This window comes from Ranitomeya imitator, unplaced genomic scaffold, assembly GCF_032444005.1.
Source record: "Ranitomeya imitator isolate aRanImi1 unplaced genomic scaffold, aRanImi1.pri SCAFFOLD_395, whole genome shotgun sequence".
Lineage (NCBI taxonomy): Eukaryota > Metazoa > Chordata > Amphibia > Anura > Dendrobatidae > Ranitomeya > Ranitomeya imitator.
In genome coordinates this window covers 327,933-354,162 of record NW_027194799.1, presented here as the reverse complement: position 1 = coordinate 354,162, position 26,230 = coordinate 327,933, and the positions used below count along the sequence as shown (strand labels likewise).

Here is a 26,230-nt window from a genome sequence, read left to right as displayed (position 1 = left end):
AGCAGAGCCGTGTGTGTAGAGCAGAGCCGTGTGTGTGTGTAGAGCAGAGCCGTGTGTGTGTGGAGCAGAGCCGTGTGTGTGTAGAGCAGAGCCGTGTGTGTGTGTAGAGCAGAGCCGTGTGTGTAGAGCAGAGCCGTGTGTGTGTGTAGAGCAGAGCCGTGTGTGTGTGTGGAGCAGAGCCGTGTGTGTGTGTAGAGCAGAGCCGTGTGTGTGTGTGGAGCAGAGCCGTGTGTGTGTGTAGAGCAGAGCCATGTGTGTATGTGTGTAGAGCAGAGCCGTGTGTGTGTGTAGAGCAGAGCCGTGTGTGTGTAGAGCAGAGCCGTGTGTGTGTGTAGAGCAGAGCCGTGTGTGTAGAGCAGAGCCGTGTGTGTGTGTAGAGCAGAGCCGTATGTGTGTGTAGAGCAGAGCCGTGTGTGTGTGTAGAGCAGAGCCGTGTGTGTGTGTAGAGCAGAGCCGTGTGTGTAGAGCAGAGCCGTGTGTGTGTGTAGAGCAGAGCCGTGTGTGTAGAGCAGAGCCGTGTGTGTGTGTAGAGCAGAGCCGTGTGTGTGTAGAGCAGAGCCGTGTGTGTGGAGCAGAGCCGTGTGTGTGTGTAGAGCAGAGCCGTGTGTGTGTGTAGAGCAGAGCCGTGTGTGTGTGTGTGTAGAGCAGAGCCATGTGTGTGTGTGTGTGTGTGTAGAGCAGAGCCGTGTGTGTGTGTGTAGAGCAGAGCCGTGTGTGTGTAGAGCAGAGCCGTGTGTGTGTAGAGCAGAGCCGTGTGTGTGTGTAGAGCAGAGCTGTGTGTGTGTGTAGAGCAGAGCCACGTGTGTGTAGAGCAGAGCCGTGTGTGTGTGTAGAGCAGAGCCGTGTGTGTGTGTGTAGAGCAGAGCCGTGTGTGTGTAGAGCAGAGCCGTGTGTGTGCAGAGCAGAGCCGTGTGTGTGTGTAGAGCAGAGTCGTGTGTGTGCAGAGCAGAGCCGTGTGTGTGTGTAGAGCAGAGCCGTGTGTGTGTGTAGAGCAGAGCCGTGTGTGTAGAGCAGAGCCGTGTGTGTGTAGAGCAGAGCCGTGTGTGTGTGTAGAGCAGAGCCGTGTATGTGTAGAGCAGAGCCGTGTGTGTGCAGAGCAGAGTCGTGTGTGTGTGTAGAGCAGAGCCGTGTGTGTGTGTGGAGCAGAGCCGTGTGTGTGTGTAGAGCAGAGCCGTGTGTGTGTGTAGAGCAGAGCCGTGTGTGTGTGTAGAGCAGAGCCGTGTGTGTGTGTGGAGCAGAGCCGTGTGTGTGTGTGGAGCAGAGCCGTGTGTGTGTGTAGAGCAGAGCCGTGTGTGTGTGTGGAGCAGAGCCGTGTGTGTGTGTAGAGCAGAGCCGTGTGTGTGTGTAGAGCAGAGCCGTGTGTGTGTGTAGAGCAGAGCCGTGTGTGTGTGTAGAGCAGAGCCGTGTGTGTGTGTGTGTAGAGCAGAGCCGTGTGTGTGTGTAGAGCAGAGCCGTGTGTGTGTAGAGCAGAGCCGTGTGTGTGTGTAGAGCAGAGCCACGTGTGTGTGTAGAGCAGGGCCGTGTGTGTGTGTAGAGCAGAGCCGTGTGTGTGTGTAGAGCAGAGCCGTGTGTGTGTGTAGAGCAGAGCCGTGTGTGTGTAGAGCAGAGCCGTGTGTGTGTGTGGAGCAGAGCCGTGTGTGTGTAGAGCAGAGCCGTGTGTGTGTGTAGAGCAGAGCCGTGTGTGTGTAGAGCAGAGCCGTGTGTGTGTGTAGAGCAGAGCCGTGTGTGTGTGTAGAGCAGAGCCGTGTGTGTGTGTGGAGCAGAGCCGTGTGTGTAGAGCAGAGCCGTGTGTGTGTAGAGCAGAGCCGTGTGTGTGTAGAGCAGAGCCGTGTGTGCAGAGCAGAGCCGTGTGTGTGTGTAGAACAGAGCCGTGTGTGTGTGTAGAGCAGAGCCGTGTGTGTGTGTAGAGCAGAGCCGTGTGTGTGTGTGTAGAGCAGAGCCGTGTGTGTAGAGAAGAGCCGTGTGTGTGTGTAGAGCAGAGCCGTGTGTGTGTGTAGAGCAGAACCATGTGTGTAGAGCAGAGCCGTGTGTGTGTGTAGAGCAGAGCCGTGTGTGTGTGTAGAGCAGAGCCGTGTGTGTGTAGAGCAGAGCCATGTGTGTGTGTAGAGCAGAGCCGTGTGTGTGTAGAGCAGAGCCGTGTGTGTGTGTGTAGAGCAGAGCCATGTGTGTGTGTGTGTAGAGCAGAGCCGTGTGTGTGTGTAGAGCAGAGCCGTGTGTGTGTAGAGCAGAGCCGTGTGTGTGTGTAGAGCAGAGCCATGTGTGTGTGTAGAGCAGAGCCATGTGTGTGTGTGTGTAGAGCAGAACCATGTGTGTAGAGCAGAGCCGTGTGTGTGTGTAGAGCAGAGCCGTGTGTGTGTGTGTAGAGCAGAGCCGTGTGTGTGTGTAGAGCAGAGCCGTATGTGTGTAGAGCAGAGCCATGTGTGTGTGTGTGTAGAGCAGAGCCATGTGTGTGTGTGTGTAGAGCAGAACCATGTGTGTAGAGCAGAGCCGTGTGTGTGTGTAGAGCAGAGCCGTGTGTGTGTAGAGCAGAGCCGTGTGTGTGTGTAGAGCAGAGCCGTGTGTGTGTGTAGAGCAGAGCCGTGTGTGTGTGTAGAGCAGAGCCATGTGTGTATGTGTGTAGAGCAGAGCCGTGTGTGTGTGTAGAGCAGAGCCGTGTGTGTGTAGAGCAGAGCCATGTGTGTGTGTGTGTAGAGCAGAGCCGTGTGTGTAGAGCAGAGCCGTGTGTGTGTGTGGAGCAGAGCCGTGTGTGTGTGTGGAGCAGAGCCGTGTGTGTGTGTGGAGCAGAGCCGTGTGTGTGTGTGGAGCAGAGCCGTGTGTGTGGAGCAGAGCCGTGTGTGTGTGTGGAGCAGAGCCGTGTGTGTGTGTAGAGCAGAGCCGTGTGTGTAGAGCAGAGCCGTGTGTGTGTGTAGAGCAGAGCCATGTGTGTATGTGTGTAGAGCAGAGCCGTGTGTGTGTGTAGAGCAGAGCCGTGTGTGTGTAGAGCAGAGCCGTGTGTGTGTAGAGCAGAGCCATGTGTGTGTGTGTGTAGAGCAGAACCATGTGTGTAGAGCAGAGCCGTGTGTGTGTGTAGAGCAGAGCCGTGTGTGTGTGTAGAGCAGAGCCGTGTGTGTGTAGAGCAGAGACGTGTGTGTGTAGAGCAGAGCCGTGTGTGTGTGTAGAGCAGAGCCGTGTGTGTGTGGAGCAGAGCCGTGTGTGTGTGTAGAGCAGAGCCGTGTGTGTGTAGAGCAGAGCCGTGTGTGTGTGTAGAGCAGAGCCGTGTGTGTGTGTAGAGCAGAGCCGTGTGTGTGTGTGGAGCAGAGCCGTGTGTGTGTGTGGAGCAGAGCCGTGTGTGTGTGTGGAGCAGAGCCGTGTGTGTGTGTAGAGCAGAGCCATGTGTGTATGTGTGTAGAGCAGAGCCGTGTGTGTGTGTAGAGCAGAGCCGTGTGTGTGTAGAGCAGAGCCATGTGTGTGTGTGTGTAGAGCAGAACCATGTGTGTAGAGCAGAGCCGTGTGTGTGTGTAGAGCAGAGCCGTGTGTGTGTGTAGAGCAGAGCCGTGTGTGTGTAGAGCAGAGACGTGTGTGTGTAGAGCAGAGCCGTGTGTGTGTGTAGAGCAGAGCTGTGTGTGTGTGGAGCAGAGCCGTGTGTGTGTGTAGAGCAGAGCCGTGTGTGTGTAGAGCAGAGCCGTGTGTGTGTGTAGAGCAGAGCCGTGTGTGTGTGTAGAGCAGAGCCGTGTGTGTGTGTGGAGCAGAGCCGTGTGTGTGTGTGGAGCAGAGCCGTGTGTGTGTGTAGAGCAGAGCCGTGTGTGTGTGTAGAGCAGAGCCGTGTGTGTGTGTAGAGCAGAGCCATGTGTGTGTGTGTAGAGCAGAGCCGTGTGTGTGTGTAGAGCAGAGCCGTGTGTGTGTAGAGCAGAGCCGTGTGTGTGTGTAGAGCAGAGCCATGTGTGTGTGTGTAGAGCAGAGCCGTGTGTGTGTAGAGCAGAGCCGTGTGTGTGTGTGTAGAGCAGAGCCGTGTGTGTGTAGAGCAGAGCCGTGTGTGTGTGTAGGGCAGAGCCGTGTGTGTAGAGCAGAGCCGTGTGTGTGTGTAGAGCAGAGCCGTGTGTGTGTGTGTAGAGCAGAGCCGTGTGTGTGTGTAGAGCAGAGCCGTGTGTGTGCAGAGCAGAGCCGTGTGTGTGTGTGGAGCAGAGCCGTGTGTGTGTGTGGAGCAGAGCCGTGTGTGTGTGTGGAGCAGAGCCGTGTGTGTGTGTGGAGCAGAGCCGTGTGTGTGTGTAGAGCAGAGCCGTGTGTGTGTGGAGCAGAGCCGTGTGTGTGTGTAGAGCAGAGCCGTGTGTGTGTAGAGCAGAGCCGTGTGTGTGTGTAGAGCAGAGCCATGTGTGTGTGTGTAGAGCAGAGCCGTGTGTGTGTAGAGCAGAGCCGTGTGTGTGTGTGTAGAGCAGAGCCGTGTGTGTGTAGAGCAGAGCCGTGTGTGTGCAGAGCAGAGCCGTGTGTGTGTGTAGAGCAGAGCCGTGTGTGTGTGTAGAGCAGAGCCGTGTGTGTGTGTGGAGCAGAGCCGTGTGTGTGTGTGGAGCAGAGCCGTGTGTGTGTGTGGAGCAGAGCCGTGTGTGTGTGTGGAGCAGAGCCGTGTGTGTAGAGCAGAGCCGTGTGTGTGTGTGGAGCAGAGCCGTGTGTGTGTAGAGCAGAGCCGTGTGTGTGTGTAGAGCAGAGCCATGTGTGTGTGTGTAGAGCAGAGCCGTGTGTGTGTAGAGCAGAGCCGTGTGTGTGTGTGTAGAGCAGAGCCGTGTGTGTGTAGAGCAGAGCCGTGTGTGTAGAGCAGAGCCGTGTGTGTAGAGCAGAGCCGTGTGTGAAGAGCAGGAGAGCCCCTGGCTCAGTCCCGCACTGACTGCTCTGAGTGATGACGTCACCGCAGGTCCTTCTCCTCCCGCACTGACTGCTCTCAGTGATGACGTCACTGCAGGTCCTTCTCCTGCACTGAGTGCTCTCAGTGATGACGTCACCGCAGGTCCTTCTCCTCCCGCACTGACTGCTCTCAGTGATGACGTCACCGCAGGTCCTTCTCCTCCCGCACTGACTGCTCTCAGTGATGACGTCACCGCAGGTCCTTCTCCTCCCGCACTGACTGCTCTCAGTGATGACGTCACTGCAGGTCCTTCTCCTCCCGCACTGACTGCTCTCAGTGATGACGTCACTGCAGGTCCTTCTCCTCCCGCACTGACTGCTCTCAGTGATGACGTCACTGCAGGTCCTTCTCCTCCCGCACTGACTGCTCTCAGTGATGACGTCACTGCAGGTCCTTCTCCTGCACTGAGTGCTCTCAGTGATGACGTCACCGCAGGTCCTTCTCCTCCCGCACTGACTGCTCTCAGTGATGACGTCACCGCAGGTCCTTCTCCTCCCGCACTGACTGCTCTCAGTGATGACGTCACCGCAGGTCCTTCTCCTCCCGCACTGACTGCTCTCAGTGATGACGTCACTGCAGGTCCTTCTCCTCCCGCACTGACTGCTCTCAGTGATGACGTCACTGCAGGTCCTTCTCCTCCCGCACTGACTGCTCTCAGTGATGACGTCACTGCAGGTCCTTCTCCTGCACTGAGTGCTCTCAGTGATGACGTCACCGCAGGTCCTTCTCCTCCCGCACTGACTGCTCTCAGTGATGACGTCACCGCAGGTCCTTCTCCTCCTCCTCAGCACACGGTGAGTGTCTCCCTGTCTCCGTCCCTGTGCACATTACACCCCGGGTAATTCTGCGCTTTTGTTTGGACACTTGGAGCCTTTTCTCATTTTCCCTTGTAGGCCGCAGGCTGCACACTGTCCTTGTTTTCACCTTGTGTTTCTGATGCTTTTATTCCCTGTTTTGCCCCTCAGTGTAACGCACTTTAGTTTACAAATTTCTTCTTATGTTTCTTTAGAAGTTTCTGCCTGAAATATAGAGAATAGAATAATAAGAGAATAAATTCCATTAAATTGTGCAATCATTTCCCTCCTCTATGTGGAGCCTCTCCATCTTCAGGAGATATTGTTATGGCTCATTCTGTGGCCGCCGCGGACAGTGGGAAAGCTGGGTTACAGTTTACTGATTATACAGTCTGAGATGGTAGCAGAGCATTGGAAAGTTGGGTTATAGCTCAGTAGTAATCCATCCTGAGACTGGAAAAGCTGTGCTATGAATGATATGTTGAAGGCTGCAGCTCACAATGGGTGAGAGGGGCTACAGCACAGTGTGATTCCATAGTCTGCTGCTGCCACTGGGAAAGCTGGGTTACAGCTTAGTGATGATACATCCGGTGAATCCAGCTGCCACTGGGAAAGCTTTCTTACAGCTTAGTGATGATACATCCAGCGAATCCTGCTGCCACTGGGAAAGCTGGGTTACAGCTTAGTGATGATACATCTGGCGAATCCTGCTGCCACTGGGAAAGCTGGGTTACAGCATAGTGTGATTCCATAGTCTGCTGCTGCCACTGGGAAAGCTGGGTTACAGCTTAGTGATGATACATCCGGTGAATCCAGCTGCCACTGGGAAAGCTTTCTTACAGCTTAGTGATGATACATCCAGCGAATCCTGCTGCCACTGGGAAAGCTGGGTTACAGCTTAGTGATGATACATCTGGCGAATCCTGCTGCCACTGTGAAAGCTTTGTTACAGCTTAGTGATGATACATCCGGTGAATCCTGCTGCCACTGGGAAAGCTTTCTTACAGCTTAGTGATGATACATGCAGCGAATCCTGCTGCCACTGGGAAAGCTGGGTTACAGCTTAGTGATGATACATCCGGTGAATCCTGCTGCCACTGTGAAAGCTTTCTTACAGCTTAGTGATGATACATCCGGTGAATCCTGCTGCCACTGGGAAAGCTTTCTTACAGCTTAGTGATGATACATCCAGCGAATCCTGCTGCCACTGGGAAAGCTGGGTTACAGCTTAGTGATGATACATCCGGTGAATCCTGCTGCCACTGTGAAAGCTTTCTTACAGCTTAGTGATGATACATCCGGTGAATCCTGCTGCCACTGGGAAAGCTGGGTTACAGCTTAGTGATGATACATCTGGCGAATCCTGCTGCCACTGGGAAAGCTGGGTTACAGCTTAGTGATGATACATCCGGTGAATCCTGCTGCCACTGGGAAAGCTTTCTTACGGCTTAGTGATGATACATCCAGCGAATCCTGCTGCCACTGGGAAAGCTGGGTTACAGCTTAGTGATGATACATCTGGCGAATCCTGCTGCCACTGTGAAAGCTTTGTTACAGCTTAGTGATGATACATCCGGTGAATCCTGCTACCACTGGGAAAGCTTTCTTACAGCTTAGTGATGATACATCCAGCGAATCCTGCTGCCACTGGGAAAGCTGGGTTACAGCTTAGTGATGATACATCCGGTGAATCCTGCTGCCACTGGGAAAGCTTTCTTACAGCTTAGTGATGATACATCCAGCGAATCCTGCTGCCACTGGGAAAGCTGGGTTACAGCTTAGTGATGATACATCTGGCGAATTCTGCTGCCACTGGGAAAGCTGGGTTACAGCTTAGTGATGATACATCCGGTGAATCCTGCTGCCACTGGGAAAGCTTTCTTACGGCTTAGTGATGATACATCCAGCGAATCCTGCTGCCACTGGGAAAGCTGGGTTACAGCTTAGTGATGATACATCTGGCGAATCCTGCTGCCACTGTGAAAGCTTTGTTACAGCTTAGTGATGATACATCCGGTGAATCCTGCTGCCACTGGGAAAGCTTTCTTACAGCTTAGTGATGATACATCCAGCAAATCCTGCTGCCACTGGGAAAGCTGGGTTACAGCTTAGTGATGATACATCTGGCGAATCCTGCTGCCACTGGGAAAGCTGGGTTACAGCTTAGTGATGATACATCCGGTGAATCCTGCTGCCACTGGGAAAGCTTTCTTACGGCTTAGTGATGATACATCCAGCGAATCCTGCTGCCACTGGGAAAGCTGGGTTACAGCTTAGTGATGATACATCTGGCGAATCCTGCTGCCACTGTGAAAGCTTTGTTACAGCTTAGTGATGATACATCCGGTGAATCCTGCTGCCACTGGGAAAGCTTTCTTACAGCTTAGTGATGATACATCCAGCGAATCCTGCTGCCACTGGGAAAGCTGGGTTACAGCTTAGTGATGATACATCCGGTGAATCCTGCTGCCACTGGGAAAGCTTTCTTACAGCTTAGTGATGATACATCCAGCGAATCCTGCTGCCACTGGGAAAGCTGGGTTACAGCTTAGTGATGATACATCTGGCGAATTCTGCTGCCACTGGGAAAGCTGGGTTACAGCTTAGTGATGATACATCCGGTGAATCCTGCTGCCACTGGGAAAGCTTTCTTATGGCTTAGTGATGATACATCCAGCGAATTCTGCTGCCACTGGGAAAGCTGGGTTACAGCTTAGTGATGATACATCTGGCGAATTCTGCTGCCACTGGGAAAGCTGGGTTACAGCTTAGTGATGATACATCCGGTGAATCCTGCTGCCACTGGGAAAGCTTTCTTACAGCTTAGTGATGATACATCCAGCGAATTCTGCTGCCACTGGGAAAGCTGGGTTACAGCTTAGTGATGATACATCTGGCGAATCCTGCTGCCACTGGGAAAGCTGGGTTACAGCTTAGTGATGATACATCCGGTGAATCCTGCTGCCACTGGGAAAGCTTTCTTACGGCTTAGTGATGATACATCCAGCGAATCCTGCTGCCACTGGGAAAGCTGGGTTACAGCTTAGTGATGATACATCTGGCGAATCCTGCTGCCACTGGGAAAGCTGGGTTACAGCTTAGTGATGATACATCCGGTGAATCCTGCTGCCACTGGGAAAGCTTTCTTACGGCTTAGTGATGATACATCCAGCGAATCCTGCTGCCACTGGGAAAGCTGGGTTACAGCTTAGTGATGATACATCTGGCGAATCCTGCTGCCACTGTGAAAGCTTTGTTACAGCTTAGTGATGATACATCCGGCGAATCCTGCTGCCACTGGGAAAGCTGAGTTACAGCTTAGTGATGATACATCCGGCGAATCCTGCTGCCACTGGGAAAGCTGGGTTACAGCTTAGTGATGATACATCCGGTGAATCCTGCTGCCACTGGGAAAGCTTTCTTACGGCTTAGTGATGATACATCCAGCGAATCCTGCTGCCACTGGGAAAGCTGGGTTACAGCTTAGTGATGATACATCTGGCGAATCCTGCTGCCACTGTGAAAGCTTTATTACAGCTTAGTGATGATACATCCGGTGAATCCTGCTGCCACTGGGAAAGCTTTCTTACAGCTTAGTGATGATACATCCAGCGAATCCTGCTGCCACTGGGAAAGCTGGGTTACAGCTTAGTGATGATACATCTGGCGAATCCTGCTGCCACTGTGAAAGCTTTGTTACAGCTTAGTGATGATACATCCGGTGAATCCTGCTGCCACTGGGAAAGCTGAGTTACAGCTTAGTGATGATACATCCGGCGAATCCTGCTGCCACTGGGAAAGCTGGGTTACAGCTTAGTGATGATACATCCGGCGAATCCTGCTGCCACTGGGAAAGTGGTAGTTGGAGGCAGGTATATCTTGCCCAGGTGTTTGTCCTATGTGAATTAGGCCACTCCGTATCTTCAGGGTGCTAATGGGTTAATGATTGCAGGAATAAAAGATGACCAGCTGGGGGTTTCCAGCGTCTGCCTGGGGCACACAGATTGCCTGTCTGTGTGAGACAAACGTGAGTGAGAGCTCTGCTCAAGAATTGTGTGATGTTAGCTGGGTGGGAGAAGCCCCCCCAGTTGTTAAGTTAGCAACGTGTTTGTTTAGTTAGTGCCGGACAGGCTAGGATTCATTTTTATGTTTTGTTTTTCTGTGTTGCTTTCACTTTAATAAATCTGACCTGAGGTCAGCCTACTTGGAAACCTGCTGTACGCCTCAGAAATTCAATGCACAAACCACGTGACCTTTGACCCCAGCAAAGGCGATCCCGGAGTGTTGTGTCACATTGTGGTGGAGAATGCGGGCATACCGTGGCACAGGCAACAGCATGGAAGACGTGGTGAAAGCCTTAGTACAGTCCACTACGAAGCTAATCGCTTGATGGCCGCACAGCTGAAGGAGTTAGTGGACATGACGGTTGCAGACCGCCAACTTCTCCAACAGGTGGCGCAGCGCCTGGTGAGCATGCCTGACGCTGACCCGGAAGCAGAGTCCAGGAGGATCCATGTGAGTCGATACTGGCAAAAGCTGACTGCAGAAGATGACGTCGAGGCATACCTGACAACGTTTGAGCGGACGGCATTGAGAGAGAAGTGGCCGAAGGCACGATGGGCCGATTTGATTGCCCCGGAGGTCGCTCAGGACTTTGAGAAACTGAAAGCTGAGATCCTGGCCCGGCTGGGTGTGACGACGGCTGTCCGGGCACAGAGGGTACATCAGTGGACATACCAGCAAGATAAACCGGCGCGGTCTCAGATGTTCGACCTGATCTACTTAACAAAGAAATGGCTGCAACCCAAGGTACTGACAATACCCGAAATAATCCAGCGGGTTGTCCTGGACAAGTACCTGAGAGTACTACCCCCAGCGCTGAAAAGGTGGGTAAGCCAAGGAAATCCCACGACAGCGGATCAACTTGTGGAGTTGGTCGAGCGTTATTCCGTGGCAGAAGGACTTCCCGACGACACCGCCAGCCCCCGGTCTGTGCCTCCTGCTCGTGGAACCGGTAAGACTGTTCCAGGGACCACGGGTGAAGGAAAATCGCTTAAAACTGTGGGGGAGGAGTCCGGGACTGCTCGCACTCCGAGACCAAGAGTATTGGACGGTGGTCTCAGTAGGGGACCTGTTAGGTGTTTCCGCTGCCATGAGAAGGGTCATGTTTCTGCGAACTGTCCTGTTACCGCTGAACCCATGCAGTGCGACGTTATAGACTCTAGAAAACGCATGTCTTTGGTTACACAGCTAGTGAGTGTGAATGCGGGTCAAAATGATACAGCGAAACACCTGTGTGAATTATCTGTTGATGGGAAAAATGTTGTGGCATTACTAGACTCTGGAAGTGTGGTGACTCTGGTGAAAGCTAGTCTGGTGGCACTTCCGTCTGGTCCGTCTGACAAGTTTTCTGTGACGTGTGTGCATGGTGACACCCGCTCGTACCGGTCATATGGATTTCTACTCCCTATGGGTCAGTGCAGCACAAAGTGGGACTCGTTCCAGCATTGTTACAGGATGTAATCCTGGGCAGGGATTTTCCCTATTTCTGGCAGTTGTGAGAGAATCAGTTGCTCCTTCACGGTAGCTGTACCCGTGAATCTTCTCCCATGCTGTCTGGAGGTCCCGAGCCCCTAGAGGAGACCCCACAGGAAGATGTTGCTGGGGAGGTTAGTGAATCTAACCTTCAGTACCCCTTCTCCGTCATGGTGGGGGAAACTGAGGAACCTCAGCGAGAGGCGGAGGCAGACAGCCATCCGGCACCCTGCCTGCCAGATTTGGGAGTCCAGGTGGATGACTTCCACAGCGAGCAAATTAAAGATCCTACCCTGACTCCGGCTAGGAAAAATGTAAAAATGATAGATGGGGTACCCGTAGAACCTGACACTAGGCTAGCGTACCCGTATATGGTTCTGGAAAATGATTTGCTCTACCAGGTAGAAAAAAAAGGGGAAGACACAGTGCAACGGTTAGTGGTACCCAAACCTTATCGGCGGAAGGTACTGGATTTGGCCCACGGACATATAATGGGGGGACATCTGGGGGTACAGAAAACCACAGAAAGGATATTGCATTGTTTTGTGTGGCCTGGAATACATTATGATGTGCGTAACTATTGTGAGTCCTGTCCAGAGTGCCAAATCGCGGCCCCTAAATCTCAGTTCCGTAGCCCTTTGGTACCCCTTCCTATCATCGGGGTCCCTTTTGAGAGAATTGGGATGGATTTGGTTGGGCCCCTTCCCCGATCCGCACGTGGGCACCAACATATCCTCGTCATCGTGGACTATGCCACTCGTTACCCGGAAGCCGTCCCTTTGCGTAACACAGTTACCAAGACGATCGCCAAGGAATTGGTACAAGTGTTTAGTCGGGTGGGAATTCCAAAACAGATACTCACCGACCAGGGGACTCCCTTTATGTCAAGGGTAATGAAGGAGCTCTGCAGGCTCTTACAAATAGACCCGTTGCGTACGTCTGTCTATCACCCTCAAACAGATGGCCTGGTTGAGCGCTTCAACAGAACCTTAAAACAGATGCTCCGGAAGGCGATAGACAAAGATGGGAAGAACTGGGATTACTTGTTACCCTATTTGCTGTTTGCCATTAGGGAAGTTCCCCAGTCTTCCACAGGGTTTTCGCCTTTCGAACTGTTGTACGCCCGTCGTCCCCGGGGACTGCTGGACGTCGCAAAAGAAACCTGGGAAGGTCAAGTCACTCCCTTTAAAATGGTGATCGACCATGTAACACAAATGCAGGATCGTATTGCCGCTGTCATGCCCATTGTTAGGGACCATATGTTACAGGCCCAGGGAGCCCAGAGGCAAAGTTATGATAGAGGCGCTAAGGTCCGTACATTTGCACCCGGCGATAGGGTGTTGGTCCTAATCCCTACGGTGGATAGTAAATTCCTGGCGAAATGGCAGGGCCCATTTGAGGTCCGAGAAAGAGTTGGTGAAGTGAACTATAAAGTGTACCAGCCGGGTAAGAGAAAACCAGAACAGATTTATCATGTGAATCTGATAAAATCCTGGAAAGACCGCTCTGCCCTAACGGCGGATCTGCCCCGTCCGGTTTGTTCACCTACTGTACCGGAGGTGCAGGTTGCCGAGACTCTCTCAGAACGACAAAAATCTGAGGTTAAGCAATTTTTGTTACAGAACCGACAGTTTTTCTCCGAAAAACCTGGCCGGACTAAGTTGGTGAAACATGAGATTGTCACAGAGCCTGGCGTCACTGTTCATGTGAAGCCGTCTCCCGGGAAGTGATGGCAATGTTGGACTTAGGAGTCATTGAAGAGTCGCACAGCGCCTGGTCCAGTCCAATTGTGCTGATACATAAACCGGATGGCTCCATCCGGTTTTGTAATGACTTTAGGAAACTGAATGCAGTTTCTAAATTTGATGCGTACCCTATGCCCCGGGTCGATGAGTTGATCGACCAGCTTGGTAAAGCCCGATACATTACGACCCTGGATTTAACAAAGGGGTACTGGCAGATTCCTCTGGCCGAGGCGGCCAGAGAGAAGACGGCATTTGCTACACCGGAAGGTCTGTTCCAGTATGTCTATATGCCGTTTGGACTTCACGGAGCTCCCGCAACGTTCCAGAGATTGATGGATCGAGTCTTGAGGCCTCACAGACAGTACGCTTCTGCCTACCTGGATGACATCGTAATTTACAGCATGGACTGGGAAACTCATCTCCAGAAGGTACAAGCGGTGATTGATGACCTGCGAGATGCAGGTTTAACGGCAAACCCCAAGAAATGCCACATCGGGCTTGAAGAAGCCCGATACTTGGGCTACGTGATTGGCCGACGAGTGGTTAAACCCCAGATCGACAAAATACAGGCAATTCAGGGCTGGCCACAACCAGTGAACAAAAAACAAGTACAGGCTTTCCTGGGGATTGCCGGCTATTATCGCCGGTTCATACCCAATTTTGCAGCCATGGCTACTCCCTTGACGGATCTTACCAAGGGGAAGGGTTCCGTCATGGTAAAATGGACCTCAGCTGCTGAAGAGGCCTTCCACAGCCTGAAACGGGCTTTGTGCTCTCAGCCCGTACTAGTGACTCCTGATTTCAGCAGCGAGTTTGTGGTGCAAACTGATGCCTCTGATACTGGTGTCGGAGCTGTACTTTCCCAGGTGAGGGACGGAGTCGAACACCCGGTCCTCTATCTCAGTCGGAAACTGAATGTACATGAGCAGAGGTATGCGGTGGTTGAAAAAGAGTGCCTAGCCATTAAATGGGCTCTTGACTCCCTCAAGTATTACCTGGCCGGTAGGAAGTTTAGGCTGGTCACAGACCATGCCCATCTCAAGTGGATGCACCTCCACAAAGACCGTAATAGTCGGGTAACCCGGTGGTTCCTTGCCCTGCAGGCTTACTCTTTTACGGTGGAGCACCGACCTGGGGTGCAGATGGGGAACGCCGATGCCCTATCCCGAGTGCACTGTTTCAAGAGTGTTCTTGCTCGACCGGAGTGGTCTGAGCAAGGGGGGGGGGGGGTGGGTATGTAAGACTCATGCTGGTGTGGTAGTTGGAGGCAGGTATATCTCGCCTAGGTGTTTGTCCTATGTGAATTAGGCCACTCAGTATCTTCAGGGTGCTAATGGGTTAATGATTGCAGGAATAAAAGATGACCAGCTGGGGGTTTCCAGCGTCTGCCTGGGGCACACAGATTGCCTGTCTGTGTGAGACAAACGTGAGTGAGAGCTCTGCTCAAGAATTGTGTGATGTTAGGTGGGTGGGAGAAGCCCCCCCAGTTGTTAAGTTAGCAAAGTGTTTGTTTAGTTAGTGCAGGACAGGCTAGGATTTATTTTTATGTTTTGTTTTTCTGTGTTGCTTTCACTTTAATAAATCTGACCTGAGGTCAGCCTACTTGGAAACCTGCTGTACGCCTCAGAAATTCAATGCACAAAACACGTGACCTTTGACCCCAGCAAAGGCGATCACGGAGTGTTTTGTCACAGTATATAATATTATTATTATGATTTATTTATATAGCACCGTTAATTCCATGGTGCTGTACATGAGAAAAGGGGTTACATACAGGATTATAGATAATATTTACAGTAAACAAATTTACAGTGACAGACTGGTGCAGAGGGGAGAGGACCCTTTCCTTGCGGACTTACATTCTACAGGGTAATGGGGAAGAGACAGAAGGTCGGGGGTGCGGCCTCTCTGGTGGTGGTGAGGCGAAAGCTCGGGTGGTGGTGAGGCGGCAGCTCTGGTGATGGTGAGGCGGCAACTCGGGTGGTTGGTGAGGCGGCAGCTCTGGTGGTGGTGAGGCGGCAACTCGGGTGGTTGGTGAGGCGGCAGCTCTGGTGGTGGTGAGGCGGCAACTCGGGTGGTTGGTGAGGCGGCAGCTCTGGTGGTGGTGAGGCGGCAGCTCAGGTGGTGGTGAGTTGGCAGCTCTGGTGGTGGTGAGGCGGCAGCTCAGGTGGTGGTGAGTTGGCAGCTCTGGTGATGGTGAGGCGACAGCTCTGGTGGTTGGTGAGGTGGCAGCTCTGGTGGTTGGTGAGGCGGCAGCTCGGGCAATTGGTGAGGCGGCAGCTCAGGCAATTGGTGAGGCGGCAGCTCAGGTGTTGGTGAGGCGGCAGCTCAGGTGGTTGGTGAGGCGGCAGAATGGTTATTGCAGGCTGTAGGCTTTCCTGAAGAGATGGGTTTTCAGGTTCCGTCTGAAGGATCCGAGGGTGGTGGATAATCGGACATTTTGAGGCGTGGAATTCCAGAGGATGGGGGCTATTCGGGAGAAATAAGTGTGGAGGAGAGTAGGAGGTCTTGGGAGGATCGGAGATTACGTGAGGGAAGTTCAGAGATATAGGGGGGACAGGTTGTGGATGGTTTTGTAGATCAGTGTTAGTAGTTTGAACTGGATTCGTTGGAGAATTGGGAGCCAGTGGAGGGATTTGCAGAGGGGAGAAGCAGGGGAGTAGCGAGGAGAGAGGTGGATTAGCCGGGCAGCAGAGTTGAGGACAGACTGGAGCGGTGCAAGAGAGTTAGTGGGGAGGCCACAGAGGAGGGTGTTGCTGTAATCGAGGCGGGAAATGATGAGGGCATGCATAAGAGTTTTAGTAGATTGTGAGCTGAGGAAGGGACGGATTCTGGCAATATTTTTGAGTTGGAGGCGACAGGAGGTGGCAAGAGTTTAGACGTGCGGTTTTAAGGACAGTGCAGAGTCGAGAGTTACCCCGAGGCAGCGCATTTCAGGTGCGGGAGAGAGCGTGATGCCGTTTACCATAATAGATAGGTCAGGTAGGGGGGATACGTGAGATGGGGGAAAGATGATGTTTTGTCTACATTGAGTTTTAGGAAGCGAGAGGTGAAGGAGGATATGGCTGATAGACACTTCGGGATTCTGGACAGCAGAGGGGTGACATCTGGGCCAGAGAGGTAGATCTGAGTGTCGTCCGCATAAGGTGATACTGGAAGCCATGGGACTTTATGAGTTGTCCTAGGCCAAGGGTATAGATGGAAAAGAGTAGGGGCCCTAGGACAGAGCCTTGAGGGACTCCAACAGAGAGAGGGCAGGATGAGGAGGTAGTGTGGGAGTGGGAAACACTAAATGTGCGGTCGGAAAGGTATGAGGCAATCCAGGACAGGGCAAGGCCTTTGATGCCGAGGGAAGAAAGAATCTGTAGCAGTAGGCAGTGGTTGGAGATTGAAGGTTGTCTACAGAATGCGGTAGATAAGCCACTGATGCCGGTGGCCTTAGCTCATACGATTTTAGGGCTGACAGATTCCCTTTAAAGTCAGGGAAAAAGTAGCAGCGTACCAGTTAAAACAGAGGGAGAGAAGTACATGGGATTCTGGTATGCAGTGGCTATTCCAGATTAGGAGACAGTTCAGACGTACCTGTGGATGAAAGCAGATGGATCAGTGCATGACCGCATGAAGGAGAATATACCATAGGTTACCATTGTGGTGTATTTCTGATGATAGATTTAAAAAGATGTCACTTTAAATGATGTCACATCTGACCAGCTCCATTCAACTTATATATATATAATGTCCCCCAACCTGGTATATGTGTCCCCCAACCTGGTATAGGAATCCCCATCCTGGTATATATAATCCCCCATCCTGGTATATGTGTCCCCCATCCTGGTATATGTGTCCCCCATCCTGGTATATGTGTCCCCCATCCTGGTATAAATGTCCCCCATCCTGGTATATGTGTCTCCCATCCTGGCATATGTGTCCCCCATGCTGGTATATTTGTCCCCCATCCTGGTATATGTGTCCCCCATCCTGGTATATATGTCCCCCATCCTGGTGTATGTGTCCCTCATCCTGGTATATGTGTCCCCCATCCTGGTTTATATAATCCCCCATCCTGGTATATATAATCCCCCATCCTGGTATATGTGTCCACCATCCTGGTATATATGTCCCCCATCCTGGTATATATGTCTCCCTTCCTGGTATAAATGTCCCCCATCCTGGTATATGTGTCTCCCATCCTGGTATATATGTCCCCATCTTGGTATATATGTCTCCCATCCTGGTATATATGTCTCCCATCCTGGTATATGTGTCCCCCATCCTGGTATATATGTATCCTATCCTGTTATATAGGTCCCCCATCCGGGTATATATGTCCCCATCCTGGTATATATAATCCCACATCCGGGTATATATGCCTCCCATCCTGGTATATATGTCCCCTATCTTTGCATGTCCCTCTTCCTGTACACCTTTGTGGTATATATGTTCCCTGCTCTACAAAAAAACCCTTTCTTCTCACCATCCTCTGCTCCCTCGACATGCGACATCCTCTTCGTCATCGTCTTCTGGGCCTGTGGGAAGGGGAGTAGCCGACCCCAGTACCTACTTCAGCTGGATGTGCGTCCTCTGACTCTCATCCAGCTGAAGTAGGTGCTGGGGTCGCTGGTCCCCCTCCAGCATGGAGGCAAAAGAAAGATTTCTATTTTCTGTTAATGAGGACATTTTCATACAATCATATACAGTTAAGTCCATATATATATTTGGACAGAGACAACATTTTTCTAATTTTGGTTATAGACATTACCACAATGAATTTTAAACAAAACAATTCAGATGCAGTTGTAGTTCAGATTTTCAGCTTTCATTTGAGGGTATCCACATTAAAATTGGATGAAGGGTTTAGGAGTTTCAGCTCCTTAACATGTGCCACCCTGTTTTTAAAGGGACCAAAAGTAATTGGACAGATTCAATAATTTTAAATAACATGTTCATTTTTAGTACTTGGTTAAAAACCCCTTGTTGGCAATGACTGCCTGAAGTCTTGAACTCATGGACATCACCACACGCTGTGTTTCCTCCTTTTTGATGCTCTTCCAGGCCTTCACTGCGGTGGTTTTCAGTTGCTGTTTGTTTGTGGGCCTTTCTGACTGAAGTTTAGTCTTTAACAAGTGAAATGCTGCTCAATTGGGTTGAGACCAGGTGACTGACTTGGCCATTCCAGAATATTCCACTTCTTTGCTTTAATAAACTCCTGGTTGCTTTGGCTTTGTTTTGGGTCATTGTCCATCTGTAGTATGTAGTTTGGCTGCATGTGGCTGGATCTGAGCACACAGTATGGCGGCTCTGAAGACCTCAGAATTCATTCGTCTGCCCTGTGTCACATCATCAATAAACACTAGTGACCCAGTGCCACTGGCAGCCATGCATGCCCGCGCCATCACACTGCCTCCGCCGGGTTTATGCATGCCCGCGCCATCACACTGCCTCCGCCGGGTTTACTGATGATGTGGTATGCTTTGGATCATGAGCTGGACCACGCCTTCGCCATAGTTTTCTCTTTCCATCATTCTGGTAGAGGTTGATCTTGGTTTCATCTGTCCATAGAATGTTCTTCCAGAACTGTGCGGCTTTTTTAGATGTTTTTTAGCCTTTTTATTCTTGATTCTTATGAGTGGCTTGCACCGTGCAGTGAACCCTCTGTAGTTACTTTCATGCAGTCTTCTCTTTATGGTAGATTTGGATATTGATACGCCTTCCTCCTGGAGAGTGTTGTTCCCTTGGTCGGCTGTTGTGAAGGGGTTTCTCTTCACCATGGAGATTATTCTGCCATCATCCACCACTGTTGTCTTCCGTGGGCGCCCAGGTCTTTTTCCATTGATGAGTTCACCAGTGCTTTCTTTCTTTCTCAGGATGGACCAAACTGTAGATTTTGCCACTCCTAATATTGCAACAATTTCTCGGATGGGTGTTTTCTGTTTTCGCAGCTTAAGGATGGCTTGTTTCACCTGCATGGAGAGCTCCTTTGACCGCATGTTTACTTCACAGCAAAACCTTCCAAATGCAAGCACCACACCTCAAATCAACTCCAGGCCTTTTATCTGCTTAATTGAGAATGACATAACGAAGGGATTGTCTACACCTGTCCATGAGATAGCCCTGGAGTCAATTGTCCAATTACCTTTGGTCCCTTTAAAAACAGGGTGGCACATGTTAAGGAGCTGAAACTCCTAAACCCTTCATCCAATTTTAATGTGGATACCCTCAAAAGAAAGCTGAAAGTCTGAACTTCAACTGCATCTGAATTGTTTTGTTTAAAATTCATTGTGGTAATGTCTATAATCAAAATTAGAAAAAAGTCGTCTCTGTCCAAATATATATGGACTTAACTGTATAAAAAGAACTATATGAAGCTCCTTTTGCTGCCCAGCCAGGAACCTTACTGTTTCCACACGAATGTGACTGATCACACGGCCATCACGTCATCCACGGTCCTTGCGGCATTTACCACCCTCTGCACACGTCCTTTTTTACACTGAGTTTTTCTTCATATATTGTCCATGTCCCGCTATCTTGTAATAAGTAGTAATAATATAGCGGTATATGTGGCGTGCCCTGTCCCTGCTTTTGTGAGTTTTCTCTTTTCTCTACCTCCTTATAGCTTATTTTATACTAATGTATATATGTTATAACATTATTTTCTGTGTTATCATGCTAATTGCACATTGTTATTGTCAATGCATTGCTACACAAACATTTGTGAACCCTTCAGAATTTTCAATTTTTCTGCATAAATTTGACCTAAAACTACACAAGATTTTCACACCATTCCTAAAAGTAATAAAACAAATGAGTAAAAAATATTAGAATTTTTCATTTTATTTTTTTATGAAAGTGATCCAATATTACATGACTGTGAGTGAAAAAAGTATGTGAACCTTTAGAGTCTGGTGCTGTCAATCTATGAGATGACAATCGGGTGAGAGTGGGCAGCCTGTTTTATTCAAAGAATAGGGATCTATCAAAGTCTGATGTCCTCAAACCATATTTGTGGAAGTGTATTATGGGAAGAACAAAGGAGATTTCTGATGAACTCCAAAGAAGATATGTTCATAAAGCTAGAAATGTTTACAAAATCACCTCCAAAGGGTTTGGACTCCACCAATCCAGTCAGAATGGTTGCGTACAAATCGAGTAATGAAAAGGAAGAAAAGAGACATACACAACACCAGGGATCACCAAAAAATAATAAATCCTAGATAAATAATATAATACATTTTATTAAGGTCAAACAAGACACTGCAAACAATTAAAAACATTTAAAAACTAAAACGGTACATATCCCAAATAGGGAATACCCCCCAAGACCCAGAAAATGACTTCATACCAGACAATACATACAGATATAGCATATAGATTCACACTACAATATGTGATATCAATGAATAAACAATATACAGCTGTTCAGGGCTCAAAAACAATAAGATGTGCTCTATAGGCGTATAGAGATTATATCCATAATGGATAAAAAGTAGAGCTCCCAAAAAAAGGCCCACACACACAATGTATCAATAAAATACGGGTAGGGCAGTGTCCTAAGTTAGATGGATCTAATACTTTAGATGTGTACACATCCCGTATGCCTAATGAGCCAAAGGACAACCTCCAGCTACCTGTGGGTAGTATAACAGAAGTACAACATAGGGTGCAGGGCGACGCCTAAACCACAAAACCGGCAGGTAAAGAACACATGCACAGATAGAATAAAGAGATCAGGTAAAAACCTGCCTGTAAGCAGTAGCTAAATCTGACCGATAAGGGGAAGGCATAAAGGTGGTAATATACAGATAAAAAACAAGCGAGAGTTCAGAACGCCATATAGAACCTGCCCATGAAAGGAACAGCACTAGTCCGGTAGGAAGTCAGTCATGGGGGGCAAAAAGAAGCCCAACGCGTGTCGCCACGGAGTGGCTTCGTCAGGGGCAGAGGTAACAATGTCCGTATGTTGACGCTTATATATACAACTATCTAAATAAGTTACCATAACAGCTGAGCGGATCCTCCTCAGGGAACAACAGCAGGCTCCATAATAGACGCAATAGCGCCATGTTGGAGACCAGAAGTGTAACCATGGTACCGGATGTGACGCCGGCGGGTATACCAAGATGGAAAGTATCGGCTAGTGCGCATGCGCTAAGAGCGGTCACCTACTGCAAATTACCAAGAGAGCTGGTCAGAAGTTGTACAAACATGGAGGCGCCACAGCACAATGCGCAAGCGCATTTAGTGCGTACAGAGCGTCCAGCATATCGTAAAAATTTTTTAGAGTTCAAGAAAATACTTATTTTCCACCATAATATGCAAAAAAAATGATAAAAAAACAGACAATGTGATTTTCTTGATTTTTTTTTCTCAGTTTGTCTCACATAGTTGAGGTCTACCTATGATGTAAATTACAGACGCCTCTCATCTTTTTAAGTGGTGGAACTTGCACTATTGCTGACTGAGTAAATACTTTTTTGCCCCACTGTACGTATAGAATGTCCGGATCGTACAAAGATCGACAAAGATGTATGTACCGCATACATTGACAGAGGTCCCCAGTATTGTTATATTCATATATATCCCCAATTTCATAACAAAAATGCTTAAATGGAGGGGTAGTAATAAACATTTACGCATGCGCCAGAGCGAAATAGTAGTAGGTGCGATGCCTCACACCAAAATAATAAAATATATAGAGTGTGCTACACACAAGGCATAACAAACTCAGTACCAATGGATGTGGCGTACCATATAGTATCTGTGATAGTCTGCATAACTATGACTAAAGACGCCAAATAAGATGGTACGCGTGTCCTATGTCGTAGTATCTAGAGCAGTTACTGAAAATAATATTTTCCATTGATATAACATATATCCAAAATAAATACTATATGAAGCGTAATAATAAGAACACCCATATAGGTACATTGTATAATTGGATCCCAAAAGAAATTTAGAATGCCATAGAGTGGTAATAGTGCAAATATAGCTCCAACCGGCATCTATGCACCCAAAGAGATAATGTTGTCTAACAGACATGGCAAATGTAGTCCAAAAAGGTGGAGGCAGTGAATATACGATATAGAACTCTGACGATAATGATAGTACTGGGTCACGTGCCACAACACAATTTATAGCAAGCATTCCCACGCTTGGAATCTTTTGAAAACCACAGCAGTCCAAAGGACCAAATGCGGTTAATGACGCATGAAAATATTTATACAGCATATATACGCACCATCCCAAGTGGTACTGCACACAAAGCAATACGATATGGATTGTCTCACAAGATTGTAGCCAAAGGTTATACAACTTTCTTTATTATTGTTTATCGTCCAGGGAAAGACATTCTTCGATAGGAAGTTCTTTCGTCAGTTATTTGGTACGGCGATGGGGGCACGTTGTGCACCATCATATGCCAATCTATTTCTTGGATGGTGGGAGGAGTTGATTGTCTATAAACCTCAGGCGTTTACATCCAATGTTTTGGTGTGGCAACGCTACATTGATGACATTCTGCTGCTATGGACTGGCCCTTTGGAGGATTGTAATAGGTTCATTATGGACCTAAACGAGAACTCTTGTAACATCAAACTCACATCTGTTGTCTCTGATCATAGCATTGATTTTCTTGATCTTAAACTTTCCATCCAGAACTCAGGTATCGTGAGCTCTCTATTCAGAAAAACCACCGCCACCAATAGTCTCCTCCACTATACAAGTTTCCATCCGCACTATCTGAAGAAGGGGATCCCAAAGGGACAGTTCCTTCGGTTAAGAAGAAACTGCAGTACTGATACAGACGTCTTGCAACAGTCCAAAGATCTCTTGTGCCGATTCAAGAAGAGGGGGTATCCTGGAAGGGCTATCTCGGGTGCTTTTCAACATGCCTTACAGCAAGATAGGAGTAACCTGCTCACAAAAAAGGTACGTGATGTTTCTCGTCCCCTTTCTGTAATTACCACCTTTAATAATCGGTGGGCGGATATCCGTAAAATACTCAACAACAATTGGGATATCCTTATGAGTGAAAAAAGAATCGTGCCTTTTGTGTCCAGATCACCTTGTTTGCTGGCCAGAAGAGCCAAAAATTTGAGGGACTCTCTGTGTCACAGCCACTACCAACGGCCCACTACAAGACTAAACAGGGGCACTAGGATTTATGGCTCCTATCCATGTGGCAACTGTACCATCTGCCAATATATGATAGCACAGGATGGCTTTTCAGTCTCTACCCTCTCTTTTCAGATTCGACCCAGAGAATTTTTCACCTGTAGATCCAGAAACATCATTTATGCGATATTCTGCGATTGTCCGAAAATTTACGTCGGACAAACGACACAAGAACTCAGAAGACAGACACAGCAACATCTATCCAATATCTCCACGGCCCGTAGAGATCGAGAGAGGAAGAAGGTGTTAACATCAGTGGCAATGCATTTCTTGGATGTCCATCAGGGCAACACGTCCGGGTTCAAAGTTATGGGACTTGAAAGTGTTCGGACTAATATTAGAGGAGGTGATATCACAAACAACTTACTCCGCTGTGAAACTAAGTGGATCTTTAACTTAAAGAGTCTGGCACCTCAAGGGCTCAATGAGGAAATGCTTTTCACCGGTTTCTATAAAAAACTGTGACTTGGGAAATCTGTCGTCAAAGTTGTCAGCCTGCTCCTGGTGGCTTCCAAGAGGTTCTGTCCATATTATCCTCCTTTGTAATGAGTATATGACTCTATTATTAAGGATCTATACCATATGGGTTGTTCTTTCTGGGGGCAGTGTATCTGGTCTATATATATGGGGTGCGCCCTTGATCAAGTCATTTTTTTGCTTTCTGTGACTTCTCTCTTTTATCTTTTCCCCTCCTCCTCTTTTAGGAGTCTAGATTCTCGATATCTTGTAGCTGGTCACGTGTATAAGACTTTGAGATATTGTTGTGCTTTCTACACCTTTATTCGCCTATTGCTGTAGTCTATTGCCTTACAGCATTGATCATGTGACCCTTAAGGCTCGATGGCCTCTTTCTTTAGGTACCTATCGTTCTTCAACTGATATGAGAATGTCTTTCCCTGGACGATAAACAATAATAAAGAAAGTTGTATAACCTTTGGCTACAATCTTGTGAGACAATCCATATCGTATTGCTTTGTGTGCAGTACCACTTGGGATGGTGCGTATATATGCTGTATAAATATTTTCATGCGTCATTAACCGCATTTGGTCCTTTGGACTGCTGTGGTTTTCAAAAGATTCCAAGCGTGGGAATGCTTGCTATAAATTGTGTTGTGGCACGTGACCCAGTACTATCATTATCGTCAGAGTTCTATATAGTATATTCACTGCCTCCACCTTTTTGGACTACATTTGCCATGTCTGTTAGACAGCATTATCTCTTTGGGTGCATAGATGCCGGTTGGAGCTATATTTGCACTATTACCACTCTATGGCATTCTAAATTTCTTTTGGGCTCCAATTATACAATGTACCTATATGGGTGTTCTTATTATTACGCTTCATATAGTATTTATTTTGGATATATGTTATATCAATGGAAAATATTATTTTCAGTAACTGCTCTAGATACTACGACATAGGACACGCGTACCATCTTATTTGGCGTCTTTAGTCATAGTTATGCAGACTATCACAGATACTATAAGGTACGCCACATCCATTGGTACTGAGTTTGTTATGCCTTGTGTGTAGCACACTCTATATATTTTATTATTTTGGTGTGAGGCATCGCACCTACTATTTCGCTCTGGCGCATGCGTAAATGTTTATTACTACCCCTCCATTTAAGCATTTTTGTTATGAAATTGGGGATATCTATAATATAACGCTGGGAGCGTCACTCTGTCCGAAGCCTTTCTAGACTGCGCAAGCGCCGGCGCAGTCTGGGCCTCACAGAGTGGCGCTCCCAGGAGATCGCGGTATGCATAAACACTGAACGCACACCACGATCTCCAACAGAGAAGCAGGGACCCCAAGGAGGGTGAGTATCGGCTATATTCACCTGGCCCCGTTCCACCGCTGCGCGCCGCCATCTTCCCGGTCCTCGGCCTGTGACCTTCAGTTCAGAGGGCATGATGACGCGCTTAATGCGCGCAGTTGTGGAACGGGGCCAGGTGAATATAGTAAGTGCTGGGGGGCCTGAGCTGGCGGCGATACCGGCACCTGACTCCCACAGCGCGCCGATGTCCCCGCCTGCTCAGGCCCCCCAGCACTCGGCGCCCAGCGACCATAGGTGAGTATGGTATTTTTTTTTTATATATATTGCAGCAGCATACGGGGCATATACAATGGAGCATCTTATGGGGCCATAAACCATAATGGAGCATCTTATGGGGCCATAAACCATAATTGAGCAGTGTACGGGGGCATATACTATGGAGCATTTTATGGGGGCCATAAACCTTTATGGAGCAGCGTATGGGGCATATGGATGGGAGCAGCAAATTAAAGAATGGTGGCGCAGGATGGGAGCAGCACATGACAGAAGGGGGCGCAGGATGGGAGCAGCACATGACAGAATAGGGCAGCACATGACAGAACGGTGGCGCAGGATGGGAGCAGGACATGACAGGATGGGGACGCAGGATGGGAGCAGCACATGACAGAACGGGGGCGCAGGATGGCGGCAGCACATGACAGAACGGGGGTGCAGGATGGAAGCAGCACATGACAGAACGGGGCGCAGGATGGCGGCAGCACATGACAGAACGGGGCGCAGGATGGCGGCAGCACATGACAGAACGGGGGCGCAGGATGGGAGCAGCACATGACAGGATGGGGGCGCAGGATGAGAGCAGCAAATGACAGAATGGAGGCGCAGGATGGGTGCAGTACATGTCAGAATGGAGGCGCAGGATGGGTGCAGCACATGTCAGAATGGAGGCGCAGGATGGGTGCAGCACATGTCAGAATGGAGGCGCAGGATGGGAGCACCACATGACAGAATAGGGCAGCACATGACAGAATGGGGGCGCAGGATGGGAGCAGCACATGACAGAATAGGGCAGCACATGACAGAACGGGGGGCGCAGGATGGGAGCAGCACATGACAGAACGGGGGCGCAGGATGGGAGCAGCACATGACAGAACGGGGGCGCAGGATGGCAGCAGCACATGACAGAACGGGGGCGCAGGATGGAAGCAGCACATGACAGAACGAGGGCGCAGGATGGGAGCAACACATCACAGGATGGGGGCGCAGGATGAGAGCAGCAAATGCCAGAATGGAGGCGCAGGATGGGTGCAGCACATGTCAATGGAGGCGCAGGATG

General features: G+C 49.4%; 1 protein-coding gene across 2 annotated transcripts in view; it reads left to right on the top strand.

Annotated features, from left to right (window-relative positions):
- The first annotated feature begins 5,640 nt into the window (after nt 1–5,640).
- LOC138656347 (gastrula zinc finger protein XlCGF66.1-like) overlaps nt 5,641–26,230 on the top strand; it is a 73,757-nt gene continuing 53,167 nt past the window's right edge. For both annotated transcript variants that reach the window (XM_069743699.1, XM_069743698.1), the window contains exon 1: nt 5,641–5,667. The gene's annotated coding sequence lies outside the window, so the exon portion shown is untranslated. The remainder of the gene's footprint in view (nt 5,668–26,230) is intronic.